The sequence below is a fragment of the Procambarus clarkii genome, chromosome 74 (genome assembly GCF_040958095.1).
Source record: "Procambarus clarkii isolate CNS0578487 chromosome 74, FALCON_Pclarkii_2.0, whole genome shotgun sequence".
Lineage (NCBI taxonomy): Eukaryota > Metazoa > Arthropoda > Malacostraca > Decapoda > Cambaridae > Procambarus > Procambarus clarkii.
Window position 1 is genome coordinate 17,420,467 of NC_091223.1, and position 18,259 is coordinate 17,438,725.

The 18,259-nt window shown below is 44.6% G+C and overlaps 1 protein-coding gene and 1 non-coding gene across 8 annotated transcripts in view; both read left to right on the top strand.

Moving 5' to 3' along the window:
• osa (trithorax group protein osa) overlaps nucleotides 1–18,259 on the top strand; it is a 427,150-nt gene that overhangs the window by 160,110 nt on the left and 248,781 nt on the right. The window lies entirely within an intron of this gene.
• Nucleotides 16,727–16,798, top strand: TRNAE-UUC (transfer RNA glutamic acid (anticodon UUC)). The gene has a single exon. It is a non-coding gene; the product is annotated as a tRNA-Glu (tRNA).

The following is an 18,259-nucleotide window of genomic DNA, read 5'->3' on the forward strand; positions in this document are numbered from 1 at the left end:
CTCTCTCTCTCTCTCTCTCTCTCTCTCTCTCTCTCTCTCTCTCTCAATTTCTTTCATCTTAGTGTAGAACTCAAACAAGTTTGTCAAGCAAGATTTTCCTTGGCTAAATTCCTTCAAGTTTATACTTAGGAAAATATTGTGCATGCACAATAAAGCTGTCAAGTGTTGGAAATACTTTCAACAAACACTTGCACAGTCACTGAACCGACACTTGGTGGGGGCCGAGGTGTCAGACAGTCAAGAACTGTCACCAGAACTGAGGTGGCAGTTGGCGCCACGAATTGCCAGTCAGTTGTGTACCCAAGATGACTACCATTTACTCAGTAGAACACAACACTCACTCAGCGTACTCTTGTGTCGTCGATAAACTGGGAGGCGTCTGAACCCAGGCGTCTGGAGCCTGTACTTCACTCATTTAATGAAAAGCTTACAGATAGAGGGCCAATCAGAATGCTGTTTTAGCCTTACACACGTATGTGATTGGCTGAACTCTGGGCTTTACTAGTATGGCCGGGAGAGGGAGGAACAATGCTATCAGTGACCTTAGGGGTCAGGTCAACCCAGGGACCCAGGGTGATATCTGCAGCCAATCCTCTAAATTTTTGAATGCGTCTTTGGGGTCGACCGCTGGATGGAATGGACTTGGTCTAAGGACGGGTTGGATACCTGTTACATTCAACAGCTAACTTGCGAGGTGAACTCCCGCTATCCCCTCCCCCTCCCCCATGGTCTTACAGGCTTGTGGCCAGATTCACGAAGCAGTTACGCAAGCACTTACGAACCTGTACATCTTGTCTCAATCTTTGGCGGCTTTGTTTACAATTATTAAACAGTTAATGAGCTCCGAAGCACCAGGAGGCTGTTTATAACAATAACAACAGTTGATGGGGAAGTTTTCATGCTTGTAAACTGTTTAATAAATGTAACCAAAGCCGTCAAAGATTGGGGAAAGATGTACACGTTCGTAAGTACTTGCGTAACTGCTTCGTGAATCTGGCACTAGTTGCATCAATCATATATACGATAGAACTATAACACTTTCACCATAAAGCGGACACAATAGTGGCACAAAAGAGCTTAAACCTGTACGTAAACCATCCAGTTATCTGTACTAATTACTAGTGTCTAATTGTTTAAACAATTCAACGAAGTATTACTTTATATTTAGTCGTCAAACAGTTCAACAGGTTGGCATTAAACTATTAGCAAATCGAGTTAATAGACGGCTAAGTCCCTAAGCCGTTAAAACCGTTGCCTCGCTTTGAATTTAAATATTTTAACCTTTAAGCCACTGAGGCGTTGGTTATAGTCCTGTTGTTGGAGCTGGTTTCATGTGGTGATTGAATCATTATGTGGGATGCTCGGCTATGTGGAGAAGAGCAGAGACGCAGATACTCAAGAGTTAGAGAAGAGCAGAGATGCAAGAGTTAGAGAAGAGCAGAGACGCAAGAGTTAGATAAGAGCAGAGACGCAAATACTCAAGAGTTAGAGAAGAGCAGATACGCAGATACTCAAGAGTTAGATAAGAGCGAGGACGCAGATACTCAAGAGTTAGATAAGAGCGGAGACGCAGATACTCAAGAGTTAGAGAAGAGCGTGGACGCCCTGCAAGAAGCCAGGCTCTTGATCTACCGACCAGGACGCAGGAGGTTGAAAACCCTCACGATATTCGCGGCGGCGTGATGCTGAGTCCTGGAAGCTCAAAATAAAGTTCCATGGGCCCCCGGGAGCTCAAAGAAGAGCCCCCGTGGTCAATAATTGAGGAATACACGACCACACAGCCATCTGTGTCCCCGAGCTCGGCTTGTACAGACCGGAATACACTGTTTGTAGCCCTCGAAGAAAAGATAAACCCTTCCTGGAACATAGACATCGTTCTGGAACGCGGCAGAGCCTTCCTGGAAGTTGGAGGGCGTCCTAAAACTTGAGCAGCAACTTGGAGGGCGTCCTGGAACTTCGAGAGCGTCCTGGAACTTGGAGGGTGTCCTGGAACTTGGAGGATGTCCTGGAACTTGGGGGGCGTCCTGGAACTTGGAGGACGTCCTGGAACTTGGAGAGCGTCCTGGAACTTGGAGAGCGTCCTGGAACTTGGAGAGCGTCCTGGAACTTGGAGAGCGTCCTGGAACTTGGAGGGTGTCCTGGAACTTGGAGGGCGTCCTGGAACTTGGAGGGCGTCCTGGAACTTGGAGGGCGTCCTGGAACTTGGAGGATGTCCTGGAACTTGGAGGGCGACCCAAACCAACTTAGAGGCTTAGAAACAAGTTGGCAAGAGTAAAGTTGCGCAATCTGACCGTCATTTTTATTATGCCAGGCTCCCGGGCCTTTTGTGGTAATTTGGCGGCTTGTTTATACTTGGAGAGACCGTCTTGTGGCTGAGGTATTGGCCTCCACGCACTCAACGGCGTGGTAAACAAGGCTTAAGTGTGTGGCAAGGCTGATAGAGTGGATAAATCAAGGGTCTTTGATGGGTATTGATGGTGATGATAGTAGGTGGGAAGGTGATGGTGGTGGTGGTGGTGGTGGTGGTGATGGTGGTGGTGATGGTGATGGTACTTACCTAACAGTGTCTATGGAGGAGTGAGGTTTAGCTCTAGGCCCCGCCTGGTATAGCCCTGTTACAACGTAACTATTCTAACGTGCAGATTCTTTCACGAATCCTTAAAGTTGGATTAAATCACGAATCCTTAAATCCTTTCACGAATCCTTAAAGTATGGCCTTAAAGTTGTGGCTGGAGGTGGCTTCCACAACTTATACTCTCAGTGTATTCCACTTGTTAACTACCCTTACAGGGTATGACTATTTAATTACATTTTTTTGGGGTCATTTTCGTGTCCAACTTCCACCTGTGTCACTTGTTCTCTCACTTTAAAGATGCTATCCTTGTCTAAATTATCTATCCTCTCAGTATCTTGTATGTTGTGGATATATCTCCTCTGTTCCTGCTATCCTCTAAGGTGGTGGGATCTTGTTCCGTTAAGTTATTCTCGTAGCTTCACCCTCTGAACTATGTCACCAGTCTTGTACAGACCTTTGTACTTTACGTTGGTGCTGACTTGCTGGGGTACCCGGCTGTGCCCGGGTCTCTCTCTCTCTCTCTCTCTCTATTTATACTGGACACATAGAGTCCACGGCTCTAGACCCACACAACCCAAAATGAATGGAATAAAATTTCTTGTTGAGATCCTCACACATCTCTCTGTCGTTCTCCTTTGCCATTCTTTTGATGATAGTGATGAAGATAGCACACTGTTATCCCCAGTGATTGCTACTTCTGCCTGTATATAAAACAGGATATTGCAAAGTGTGAATAATGGAATATAAAGTTGTTAGTTTAGCCTCCCCAATGGTCCTCAACCGAACCATTGCAGCTTGCTGTAAATCACTAGTTCTTTATTCATATTGCTATGACACAATGGCCTGCCCATAACTCAATTAAACTGAATGTCATTCATGTTTGTGAATAGTGTGGCAAAATGTTATTGTTATGGGGGGGGGGGGGATTTATCTGTTGTATGATACAACAGGTGGAATGATGTATTTGGGAGAGAGGAAGGTGTAGTTAAGGTCTAGGATTGGACAGATGGGGGTAATGATAGTGAATTTATTTAGTGATTGTGTGATGCTATAGTGAATTTATTTAGTGATTGTGTGATGCTATAGTGAATTTATTTAGTGATTGTGTGATGCTATAGTGAATTTATTTAGTGATTGTGTGATGCTATAGTGAATCCATCACCATACCACACCTGCCTGTCCCCGCGAGCGTTCACGACGTCACTAAACTGATGTGCTGCTGAATTGCCCGAACCTAACCTGACCGAGAATCAACGCATAGAAAACGGAACATCACGTCAATGTTGAAAGCAGCTGTGGTTGTTAGTACACCAATTTTTTGGTCTTAGGGGACTCATACGTCCTAAATGTGACGTGCTATTTGATAGGATGTGTTGCGCGCGCGGACACACACACACACACACACACACACACACACACACACACACACACACACACACACACACACACACACACACACACACACACACACGTTAAGTGTGTTAAGTCTCAAGTTAAGTGAGAAGGTGGTGGAGGACAAAGAGTGCTGGGAAGACGGGACACCACGAGCGTAGCTCTCGTCCTGTAACTACACTTAGGTAATTACACTTAGGTAATTACACACACAGATGCAGGCTGGAGTGAAAAGGAAGGTACTCCATTGGATAAGGGAGTATCTAAGCAACAGAAGACAGCGAGTCACTGTGAGGGGTGAGGCCTCAGATTGGCGAGACGTCACCAGTGGAGTCCCGTAGGGTTCAGTCCTTGGACCTATACTGTTTCTGATGTATGTAAATGATCTCCCATGAGGGGTATAGACTCGTTCCTCTCAATTTTGATGATGCAAAAATTATGAGGAGGATTGAGACAGAGGAAGATAGTATGAGGCTACAAGATGACCTGGACAGTCTAAAAGTATGACCCAGGTCATGGCTACTAGGGTTGAATTTAGGTCAGTGAAAAGTAATGAAGCAAAGTGGAGGATACCAAGTAGAAGATGATATCCTCTATGAAACTGATAGCGAGTCTAGGGATGGATATCTCACTAAACTTGCATCTTGTGCTTCTCTCATATTCCGCTGATGTTATCAAAAAGATATCATCAGTGAAAAATGAGAGGCTGGGTAACATCAAAGCTATCTTTAGAAATTTGTATAAGGAATCATTTAGAATCTTGTAAACTACATATGTCAGACCAGTCCTGGAGTAGGCAGCTCCAGCATGGAGTCCATGCCAAATCAAGCACAAGACGAAGTTGAGAAGGTTCAGTGGTACGACACCAGACCCGTTCCAGAGCTACGAGGTATGAGACATGAGGAAAGGCTACGTGAAGTGAGCCTGACATCACTGGAAGACAGAATACTTAGGGGAGACATGATTACCACATAAAAAATTCTCTGATTGAATTGATATGGTAGATAAAGACAGACAATTTAACATAGGTGGTACTTAAACAAGGGAACACAGATGGAAATTGAGTACTCAAATGAGCCCCCGAGACAGAAGAAATATTTTTTTTTGTCAGAGAAGTTACCAAATGGAATAATCCAGGAAGTGATGTGGTGGAGGCTGACTCTGCTTAGTTTCATATGTAGATGTGAGAGAGTCCAACAGGCTCAGGAACCTGTACATCAGTTTATGTACATCACCACCACACATCATACCCACCACCACCACCACCACTACCACCACCATCACCACCACCCACCACCACCACCACCACTACCACCATCATCACCACCACCCACCACCACCACCATCACCACCACCACCATCACTACCACCACCCACCACCACACACCACTACCACCCACCACCACCACCACCACCCACCACCATCACCACCACCACCACCACACACCACCACCACCACACACCACCACCACCACCACCACCACCACACACCACCACCACCACCACCACCCACCACCACCCACCCACCACCACCACTAACACCACACACCACCACCACCCACCACCACCACCACCACCACCACCACTACCCACCACCACCACCCACCACCACCACCACCACCACCACCACCACCACCACCAACCACCACCACCAACCACCAACCACCACCACCACCACCACCACCACCACCACCACCATCACCACTACCACCACCACCACACACCACCACCACCACCACCACACACCACCACCACCACCACACACCACCACCACCACCACACACCACCACCACCACCACCACCACCACACACCACCACCACCACCACACACCACCACCACCACCACCACCAACCACCACCACCACCACCACACACCACCACACACCACCACCAAGACCGTCACTATCTGCCACAAACGTGTCGCTCGAGTGCGTGTCCCAAAAAAAAATAGCATTTTTAACCCCTCCACTAAACAGGCTCCCAATCGTGACTGGGATGTTGCCATGGCAACCATCTCAATGTAGCCCCTGACCAATTGAGTAGTTTTGGAGACCTTCTGCCTCTAATGATGCTCTCTTGTGTATAGCTTATATAAGCTATATATATATTATACAGCTTAAGTAATCTTCAAGTCGCATATAATTATCTTATACACATTTTCTGTGGTAGAGTAGCCACCACATTAGTGGTCTTGAGCCCCGTTGTAGTGGACGGCGCTGCCTTAACCGGGGGTTCTTCGGTCTTTTTTTGTTCTTTTTTTTACTTTTATCGCTGTCATTCACCGCTCGTTAAGGTCAATAACCTCCTGATATCATCTTATAGTTATCAGAGATTATTGGTTTGTTATTATATATTACCGTATATGGCGGCGTCTATATATATATAGCATCCCCGCCTAGCTAGTTTGGGTTCGAACCTTGGTTATGGAATAATTAGGGCTCAACAGTCCTGGGGAATCAAGGGGTGAGAGTTCGATCCCAATGTATCACCTCAGTGCTTATTCATGTTTCTGTATGTAACACTAATATATATATATATATATATATATATATATATATATATATATATATATATATTATCTTTGAAAATGTAATAAGTTTTACGAAACGCGCTCGTGTCGCGTCAGACTAGAAATAAAAATGAATTTTGGAGAATTGATTTTTGATTTACCTCCAACAGTGAAAAGAAATGTACGAAAGATTGAGAAAATTCGTGTTAGAATTATTAATCTTACTTTTTCGGTCATATTTAATAATATATATATATATATATATATATATATATATATATATATATATATATATATATATATATATATATATATAATACTAATATATCAATTATAAGTTGATTTGGAGAGTTCTACTGCTCAAGCTCAGGCCTTGCTTGTTTGATCATAGCTTGATCAATCAGGCTGTTGCTTGCAGCAGCCCCGCAGTCCCATAACTATTATTTCCTAGCAAATCTGTTAGGGCTTCAGTAGCCAGTAACTGGGTTCTTTACTTATTAAACTGTACATGTGGCCTTAATGTCTCTTCTTACTCCAGCCCAACCTGGGTCATTGGTAAGTTATTAAGAACTGGCAGAGGTCTCCAGCAACACTGGCAGGGGTCTCCAGCAACACTGGCAGGGGTCTCCAGCAACACTGGCAGGGGTCTCCAGCAACACTGGCAGGGGTCTCCAGCAACACACTGGTAGGGGTCTCCAGCAACACACTGGCAGGGGTCTCCAGCAAAACTGGTAGGGGTCTCCAGCAACACTGGCAGGGGTCTCCAGCAACACACTGGGTGAACTAATTCCTGGCGACCAAGATACCACCCACATCACTTCAGAAGAGTAAAAATGCCATTAATAAGAAAGTAACTACACATGTGTCAATTAGATCACAGCCTTCCACCGGGGAGCAAGAATTGAGGTCAGGTGCGCTCAACAGATGGCGTCGACATTGTCACACTTTCGATAATATCTCGACACGTGAATCCTCTTCTTTCACTTTTAATTCTAGGTAACCGCTTATCATCACTCTCTCTGGTTTAACTAAAAACTTTAGTTTGGAGAGGCCATTCTCCTGGTTTAAAATTACGGGCTCACCATAGCCCGTGCTGCTTGGAACTTTTTGTTCCAGGTAGCAAATCTTAAACAACAATCCTGGTTTAAGAACTGAATATCGTCCAGTGTATCTATTGTAGATTTATCTATCTATTGTCATTGCTCACTCTTAATATTGCACTTAAAACCCTCCAAAAAAAATTGTACAAGGGGGGGGGGGCTGCATTAATCACTTGACCGGTCCTGTCAAACTTACCTGACAATAGGTGAGATCTCGCTGGAGATGCCAAGCACTAGGCAGGTCGTCTCCACGTTCTGCAGAAATATGATTCAGAGACTCGTAAAACGCCAGTTACGCAAGCACTTACGAACGTGTACATCTTTCCTCAATCTTTGACGGCTTTGGTTACATTTATTAAACAGTTTACAAGCATGAAAACTTGCCAATCAGCTGTTGTTATTGTTATAAACAGCCTCCTGGTGCTTCGGAGCTCATTAACTGTTTAATAATTGTAAACAAAGCTGCCAAAGATTGAGAAAAGACGTACAGGTTCGTAAGTGCTTGCGTAACTGCTTCGTGAATCTGGCCCCAGTGTTCAGATAGTGCTCTCTGACTGTGCCTGTGGCACCTCTACTCCTCACTGGCTCTATAGCATTGTAAATGTGTGGCCACGTCTGTGGTAAAAAATAATAATAATAAAAACTGGCTTTATTCTGCATTTCCTTCCGTATCTTTCGGACTCTGGAAGTTTGGAATGTGGGACGCGGCCTACTAGTACTTTTCATGTCAAGATCACTCCCCCACTCTTCCTCCATCATCAAACACACAGACATTTTCATTTATTGTACCCGGCTGCACCCGGGTCTCTTTACCCCTTATCTCCAACCCTTCACCCCCCAATTTCACCCTTGTCCCCCTTAGTCCTGATTCTCCTGGTGCCCCCATTAGTCCTCCCCCTTCCCTCCCTAACCTAACCTAACCTAACCTTCCCCCCTAACCCCCTATACCTCCCCCACACCCCCTAAGCTACTCTATCCCTTTGAGCTGTATCTTACTGTGCCAATAACATAAGCAGTCCCCGTGGCGCAGTGGTAAAATACTCGTCCTACAATTTGGCCTGGGTTCGTATCCTGGCCGGGGAGGATTGACTGGGCGCCAATACTGAACTGTAGCCTCTGTTCACCCAGCAGTGAATGGGTACCTGGTTGTTAAACGATTTGGCGGGTCGTATTCCAGGGAACATTAGGATTAAGGACTTGCCAGAAACGCTATTAGTGCTAGTGACTGTACTAGAATGTAAGAACTCTTGTATATATAAATAAATAAAAAAAGATAAAATAACAAAATAAATAAAAAATAAATAAATAAAATTAAACGTACTTGTACTAATATAAAAGAAATTATTAACACATTTAGGTACATATGCATTAGTGCAGCTACCCTAGACTATATGAAGGGGAGTACAGTGTGTCAAAAAGCTAGCTACGTGATGCTAAAAAATCCCCATCACACAGGATGGTTAGTCATACAGAGGCATGTGATGAGTAGTGTACACTGGCAGACTCCGGGCTCATTGTAAGGATATCATCAACACAAGAGTGAATAAGGCAGCAGTGGTACTAAAAGTCCCCATCTCGCAGGATGGTTAGTCATACAGAGGCATATGTTCAGTAGCCTGCACTGGCAAATTTTGGGTGTAATATGAGGATATCTTCAAGCTCTTAATCTCTCTTAATCTCTCTTAAGCTCCCTTAACCTCCCTTAACTCTCTTAACCTCCCTTAATCTCTCTTCATCTCTTAACCTCCCTTAATCTATCTTAACCTCCCTTAATCTCCCTTAACTTCTCTTAATCTCTCTTAACCTCCCTTAATCTGTTAACCTCCCTTAACCTCCCTTAACCTCTCTTAATCTGTCTTAACCTCTCTTAATCTCTCTTAACCTCTCTTAACCTCCCTTAACCTCCCTTAACCTCTCTTAATCTCTCTTAACCTCTCTTAATCTCTCTTAATCTCTCTTAACCTCCCTTAACCTCCCTTAACCTCTCTTAACCTCTCTTAACCTCCCTTAACCTCTCTTAACCTCCCTTAACCTCTCTTAACCTCTCTTAACCTCTCTTAACCTCCCTTAACCTCCCTTAACCTCTCCTCCCAGGTGTGTCCACCATATATCCGGAATGCGTGTAGTTATAATAATAATAATAATTCATTGTGTCTGGGGACAGGAAGCCAGTGTGTGTTCATACACGCTTTAGGCTTATATCGAAATCCCGTTATGGTGTACAGGTTCTCTGACAGGAACCTGTACACCAGTTGAGAGGCGGGACCCAAGAGCCGAAGCTCAACCCCCCCCCCCCCACAAGCACAACTAGGAGAGTACATAGTGCCGCTGGAGAGAGACTTTTTACCGTCCAAATCTGTTATAGATTCAGCTACTCGGAACAAGTTCCAAGTAGCACGGGCTATGGTGAGCCCGTAGCTTACCTGGCATAGGAGCGGGGCAAGTAGCACGGACTATGGTGAGCCCGTAGCTTACCTGGCACAGGAGCGGGGCAAGTAGCACGGGCTATGGTGAGCCCGTAGCTTACCTTCCACAGGAGCGAGACTGTCTAGATGCGTCCAAATCATTCTTCTCGCCCTTAAATAATTCATATTTTCCAAGAGTTACCATTTTCTCTATGCACACTCGTGTTACTAAACCTATTTCACACTACCTCGCGTGGGTGGGCAGTGATAAGGGTATGCATGATCCCTCCAACTGCATTTTCTCACACACCCAAATAAACCAACTTCTCTGAAATCTAATTCAAATTTAACTCGTCTATGTATAAGAATCATTTTGAATGGGTAACTATACAATATATGTTTTGCCATCTAAGTATTATAAAGTGTGATAGCAGATGTGTATAACAGGGCAAATGATAGAAGGAAACCTTTGACAAGCCGCTGGTTTCCTGTACCCATTGAGGCCACTAGTATTAGTGGCCTCATCAGGTAAATTCAGGTAAATATGGCCAGGCGAGGCGACAATGGCAGCGTCGCCGTCGCTGGCAACCCCGACCGGAGCTGTTGCCAAACGTCGCGTCGGAAATTTCCTCTAGTCGACAGATCGATATTATGACCACAATATCCAGTTATTTATTTACTACCTTGTGAGTTATTGTTTTAATTGAACATCGATGATGTTTATAACTATTTATATATTTTTATTTCATTATTTTAATATAGCATTTAATGGAAATTTATAATACTTATAATTTTTATAGTAATACAACAGGACGATATTTGGAACTTTGATATAACAATATCATTATTATTATAATAATTTGCAATTTTACTATTAATTCTATCGTTGTTTTTAATTATATTATTACTATTAAAAGTTTTCTTATTCAAATTAATGTTAGCGTGTTTTTTTCTTTGTTTAAATGAATTAGTTATGACAATATACTTCTCTGGTTTTCTTTAATATGAAATCTTTGGGGCAAACTAAAGAATTTACCAAGACCTACTCTAGGCTGGATTTTTTTCCCAGATAATTTTAATCTTCCCTACATTTTAAAGTCGTTGTACCTATAGACATCAGTTTGCTGAATCTTCCATGGTTGGTAGTTGTAATTAAGGGATTAGGTTGACGGCTGTTGAAGGGTCTTGGTTTCAGAGCTTCGAATCGTTTTCAAGGGCTTTATACTCAAGGAATAAGTTAAGTCTCCCTCGAGACGTCCAACCATAGTACTTAGAAAGGACAAAAAGTCCGTTACAAAAGTATAAATTCCCGTCACACACACGGTTAAATAGCCGCTACAAAAGCCCAAATTCCGGTCACAAGTCCATATACTGGTTACAAAAGGCCAAAAACCGATCATAAAAGATCAAATACCCGCTAAAAAAAGGCCAAATACAAGCCACAAAAGGCCAAATACCTGACACTAAAGACCAAAGGGCCTTACCGACAGGTTAAATCCATCTAACTCCCTTTTTGGCCGCAGTAGCACTTGTAATACCTACGTACAGGACTGAGCAGACCAACAGATGAGAGAGTTACTTACAAATACCACTTATCTCGAGACAGTATTCCCACTACCACTTTATAAGTGACAGTGGGAAAACACAGGATTGTTGCTCAATCTCGTGCGGCTAGAATTGCCGCTAATCCCTCTAAGAAGAAGGCGTTGCGGGCATGGAGACCCGCGCTGCCTCACTCAGAAGACCTGAAGTGGAGACCCGCGCTGCCTCACTCAGAAGACCTGAAGTGGAGACCCGCGCTGCCTCACTCAGAAGACCTGAAGTGGAGACCTGCGCTGCCTCACTCAGAAGACCTGAAGAGGAGACCCGCGCTGCCTCACTCAGAAGACCTGAAGCGAGCGACGGAATATACAGACACACACACGCGCGTTCGAGGCTAATCAGGACACTATGGACCTCCACCACCACACTGGGGGTTATAATAACTGGATCTATTACAAAAGAGGTGAGTTTTGAGTCCTACTGGAGGACAGGACGTGTATATTGGCGATTTTTGAGCATACCACACACTAGAAGGTGAAGGGACGACGACGTTTCGGTCCGTCCTGGACCATTCTCAAGTCGATTGGACCGAAACGTCGTCGTCCCTTCACCTTCTAGTGTGTGTGGTCTGGTCAACATACTTCAGCCACGTTATTGTGACACATCGCCTGCATATGTATATTGCCTTAGGTGGGAGGTGGTGTTCAGTCCTCCGGTCATGACTAGATGGGTTAGAATATTTTAGATATGATAAAGTAAGAAAGAGAAGGATGGGCTAATTTCTTGACAGTCAGAGAGTGGTTGATACAGTTCCACATGAGGGGACTCATGTGCATGTTTGAGAGTCTGGCTGACGTACCTGGAGATGTGGTAGTATGAGGGTACCACCTGCATGAGGTGATATGAGGTATGTGGTATTCTCCCACCTCATGTTATGAGATGAGAGGATACCTCTCTGGCAGAAAACAGAGGGTCATGGTGAGAGTGGAGAGACGTTACAAGTGGTGTACCTCAAGGGTGGTTACTGACACCTTCTCTACTTGATATACGTCAACGACCTGACATAATGATCTTGAAGTTAACCCTGAGGTGCTTCCCAGGATCAGTGTTTCCGAGGCCCGGTTTCTGACCAATATTCCTGGTTGGTCTGGTCAACTAGGCTATCAGACGCCAATGCTCGCAGCCTGAAGTATGAATTACAGCCTATTTGATCAGGTATCCTTTGAAAGCGTTTAACAAGTTCCCCTTTTGAACGGCGTGAGAGATGGACCAGTTGCGTGCACAAGGAGAGTGCACGCAAGTCACTCAAGACCTTGATGCTGACACAACTGTCTCTCAGCGTAGCTCCTCTTGAATTATTTCCCTCTCCTGATTTGGCAGCAGTCGCTCTACAATGTTAGAAATGCACATTAACTATCTCTCTCTCCCCTGCACTCCAAAGATGAAAGATTGAGAGAAATTAGACGGGCCCAATAATGTAGATGTGTTATAAAATGGATTCATGCCATTAAGTTCTCTGAACGTTGTTTTTTTGAGTTAGGAACTTGTCCAGCTTTGAATGGAGCTGTTAGCGTGTAATTGGAACCATTTATATTCATTTTAGCAACGCTGATTAGGAGAAATGAGACCGCTGGTGACCTCAGAAAGCAAGTAATGAACATTTGGATGCTCTCCAGATTAGATCGAAAAATTATTTCCAACCTCGAACCTGGACAAATGCGAATACGAAATACAGGAACAGAGAAAGATAACCACGTGAAGAGCACAGGTTAAAGAGAGGGAGAGAGAGAGAGAGAGAGAAAGAGAGAGAGAGAGAGAGAGAGAGAGAGAGAGAGAGAGAGAGAGAGAGAGAGAGAGAGAGAGACAGACAGACAGACAGACAGACAGACAGACAGAGAGAGAGACACACACACAGACACAGAGAGAGAGAGAGAGAGAGAGAGAGAGAGAGAGAGAGAGAGAGAGAGAGAGAGACACACACACAGACACAGAGAGAGAGAGAGAGAGAGAGAGAGAGAGAGAGAGAGAGAGAGAGAGAGAGAGAGAGAGAGAGAGAGAGAGAGAGAGAGAGAGAGAGAAGCATTTTAGGGTTCATCACCAGACCTGTCGCCTAAGGACCACCTCCCTAACACGGCATTATGTAAAATACTCCATTGAGTTTGTAGTAGAGTGGAGTATCTGTGAGGAGAGATACTCGGGGAATATCTTGATACTCGAGGAGTGAAGTATCTGTGTGGAGAGATATCATGATAACCAAAGAGAGAAAGGTAAAGCAAATATTAGAAAAAATCCCCCAAGCCATTACGACTATATAGCACTTGGAAGGGGTCAGAATAGGAATTAGGGATGGGACGGGGGGGATGGAATGGCATCCAGCCGCTTGACGACAGTCGGGGATTGAACGCCGACCTGCATGAAGCGAGACCGTTGGTGGAAAGAACTTAATTGAAATATAATGATTAGTTGCCTCATTAGTGTTACAGAATTATTAGTGTTGGTGACTTAGAGCCAGCTCTACAGGTACTCTAAGGGAGCTCTACGGGTACTCTAAGGGAGCTCTGCGGGTACTCTAAAGGAGCTCTACAGGTACTCTAAAGGAGCTCTACGGGTACTCTAAGGTAGCTCTACGGGTACTCTAAAGGAGCTCTACGGGTACTCTAAAGGAGCTCTACGGGTACTCTAAGGGAGTTCTACGGGTACTCTAAGGGAGCTCTACAGGTACTCTAAGGGAGCTCTACAGGTACTCTAAGGGAGCTCTACGGGTACTCTAAAGGAGCTCTACGGGTACTCTAAAGGAGCTCTACGGGTACTCTAAGGGAGCTCTACGGGTACTCTAAAGGAGCTCTACGGGTACTCTAAGGGAGTTCAACGGGTACTCTAAGGGAGCTCTACAGGTACTCTAAGGGAGCTCTACAGGTACTCTAAAGGAGCTCTACGGGTATTCTAAAGGAGCTCTACGGGTACTCTAAGGGAGCTCTACGGGTACTCTAAGGGAGCTCTACGGGTACTCTAAGGGAGCTCTACGGGTACTCTAAGGGAGTTCTAACACCTGCAGGGAACGTATGTGTCAACACCTGCAGGGAACGTATGTGTCAACACCTGCAGGGAACGTATGTGTCAACAGCTGTAAGGAACGTATGTGTCAACACCTGCAGGGAACGTATGTGTCAACACCTGCAGGGAACGTATGTGTCAACACCTGCAGGGAACGTATGTGTCAACAGCTGTAGGGAACGTATGTGTCAACAGCTGTAGGGAACGTATGTGTCAACACCTGCAGGGAACGTATGTGTCAACACCTGCAGGGAACGTATGTGTCAACAGCTGCAGGGAACGTATGTGTCAACACCTGCAGGGAACGTATGTGTCAACAGCTGTAGGGAACGTATGTGTCAACACCTGCAGGGAACGTATGTGTCAACAGCTGTAGGGAACGTATGTGTCAACACCTGCAGGGAACGTATGTGTCAACAGCTGTAGGGAACGTATGTGTCAACACCTGCAGGGAACGTATGTGTCAACCGCCCTTTTTCTTGTCAATAAACAAAGTCAAATAATTATAATGTTCTTCCAATTGTTACGTTCCCAACTATCCACATATAATATAAAAAACTTTTATTTTTGGTAATATTTATATATATATTTGTTTAAATTCCACAAGGTCTTCCCTGAGTACTCTATATTTTCTTCTCCGAGGCTATGGGTCCCTACACTTGCACCAGAGGTGGTACCCCCCTTTTTTCTTTCAATTTATATTTATATAGATATAAATATTTTAAAATATTTATATTTTACAACCCTTCTCATTCACCGGCGGAGTCCCACAGGGCTCAGTACTTGGTCCCATTCTGTTTCTAATTAGGGTAAGTTATTAAGAGAGCTGTCATTAGTGAAGTGTAAACAGTGAAAGTGCTTACACTTTAACGACTGTGTGGGTTAGGTTAGGGTAACTTTTACACTTGTATTATATTTGTGGAGGGGGGGGGGGATATACAAGCTATTTTGGGCGTGCAGGGGGCGGTGTCCCCCCTACTCTCCCCCAGCCCCCTACCTCCCCCAGCTCCCCCCTTCCCCAACGGTCAGTTGCGCTCAAGTGGTGTTTAATGTGAGTACCACTTAAGGCGATCTCTCTCGCTTGATGTGAGGATGATGAGGATAGTGGTGATGATTGTGAGGATGGTGAGGAGGGGAGGATGGTGATAGTGATAATGAGTGAATGTGATGATGATGGTGATAATGAATATGGTAATAATGGGTGAGTTTAATGATGCTGAAGATGATGTACCGATGAAAAAGAATGGAGAGGAATGAAAGGGAGGGAGAGAGAGAGGGAGTGAGAGAGAGAGAGACAGAGAGAGAGAGAGAGAGAGAGAGAGAGAGAGAGAGAGAGAGAGAGAGAGAGAGAGAGAGAGAGAGAGAGAGAGAGAGAAATAGAAACTACCAACGGATGTAGGCTGGGGTGAAGGTGATCTTGTGTGGTACAGGGAGTGCTGTGGACACACACACACACACACACACACACACACACACACACACACACACACACTCACTCACTCACACACACACACACTCACTCACTCACACACACGCACGCCTGCTAGGTAACAGGGGCATAGGGTGAAAGAAACCCTGCCCATTGTTTCTCGCCGGCGCCTGGGATCGAACCCAGGACCACAGGACCACAAGTCCAGCGTGCTGTCCGCTCGGCCGACCGGCTCCCTATATATACAATATATATATATATATATATATATATATATATATATATATATATATATATATATATATATATATATATATATATATATATATATATATATAGTGGATTAAGGCGTACCTGTTATGCCAGTTGCTGGAAGGCTTCTGTGCTGGCTAGGGTTCGAGTCTCCTGGTGGGAAAGTGTTCTAAAGTTGTATATATATATATATATATATATATATATATATATATATATATATATATATATATATATATATATATATATATATATATATATATATATATCACAAACAACCAACATATTACGGAACATTCTGAGTGACAATGATGCACATTTCATTTAGTATATATTTAAAATGGCAACTAATCTAAGCCAACTTATATATATGGCGAATAACACAATTCCTGTGAGTCTATACATAGGGATCCTTAACCTGGCGTCCTCACTGTAACCTCTAGCTCTTGTACCCGCCTGCATGACATGTCCCATGTGGTCTAGTGGCTAGGATACCTGGCTTTCACCCAGGAGGCCCGGGTTCGATTCCCGGCATGGGAAGAGTTGTATGCGGCGCCCCATGTTGCGTAGTAGTCTATGTCGTCGGATTCGATTTTTTTCTGTAAGACAGAGACGATTAAGCACGTTTTTTTTCACCTGATGCCTCTTCACGTAAGTTAAATAGCCATTCCGGGAGCTAGGCGCATTGTCGTGGGTCAATACTGGTAGTGTTGAGAGAGAGAGAGAGAGAGAGAGAGAGAGAGAGAGAGAGAGAGAGAGAGAGAGAGAGAGAGAGAGAGAGAGAGAGAGAGAGAGACAGAGAGAATTAGGCCTCATGGGTGCACAGGGGGGGGGGGGGGATAACTCACAAATCTGGCCAACAACAGTCTGGTAGATCACTCCTGCACGATAGCTGTGATCCTCGTCGACCGTCTACACAAGAAGATAGCGAGTCAGACCCGCCTGGAAGCGAGGAGTGGGGCCGAGGCTTTACATGTATAATGAACTAAATCTGTTTTTCGAAAGGTTTAAACAATAATTGTGTTGATTTTCAGTAAATGGCAACGAAAATATATATGTATAAATGCACAACGTTAGCAGACACGAGACGTTATTTTGTGCTATATTTGTTTTTAATCACGTTATGTGAACGTTTTGGCAACGTAGAGACGTTTAAAAAGACGTTGTTTGTTTACCATCTGGGAAAATGCATTTCTGGGATGTAAACAAAGGCACGTGGCTGTCACCAGCGGGAAGATAACCTTCACAGCGTCACACCTCGCCAATAAAGATGCCTCGATATCACAGTGGCACACTTACGCCAGACACGCTGATAACGGGATCTCCCCCTCCCCCCCCCCTTTCCCCCCATCACCGGGATGGGGTGGTTGAAGGGGGGGGGTATAAATACTGATAACGGTTTGCTGTCGGGCTGAATTCCTTAACTGATATGGCTTCCCTACCTGAACGAGGGTGACCAATTTCACACCACCTGTAGGTTATCGTGTGTGTGGGGGGGGGGGGGGGGAAATAATGAACCATGGTTAATGATAACATGGTTCTATTGAACGATGGGTTCCTGATAACACATAATTGGCTATGATAGCTACCCGTGGTTTGTGTCCATGGTATATGATAGCCAGCCTCGGGCTATGATAGCCAAACAATATAAACAGCTCAACATACTTTTATGGAAGCTATGCCACTCAGTGATTGGCTTGAACAAGTTGGTTATATGATATGATAACACAGAACCCAATTAATGTGAACATTTGAGTGTGAACACTATGGAGTGTTGAACACTTGAGTGTAAACACTGTACCGTTCACAATGTTCATTCGTCTGTCCTGATGTTCAAAACCGTCTCTCCTTCTGTCCGCCACTTCCGTCCGACTTCGAGTCCCACTTTTCACTCGCTTTGCCGTTTGGTCTGTCCGTCCATCCGTTAATTCGCCTGTCTATTTGGCGATTCGTTCCCTGTCCAGCAACCAGTTCGCTCTGCTCGCTGGCCGTTCGTCTCCC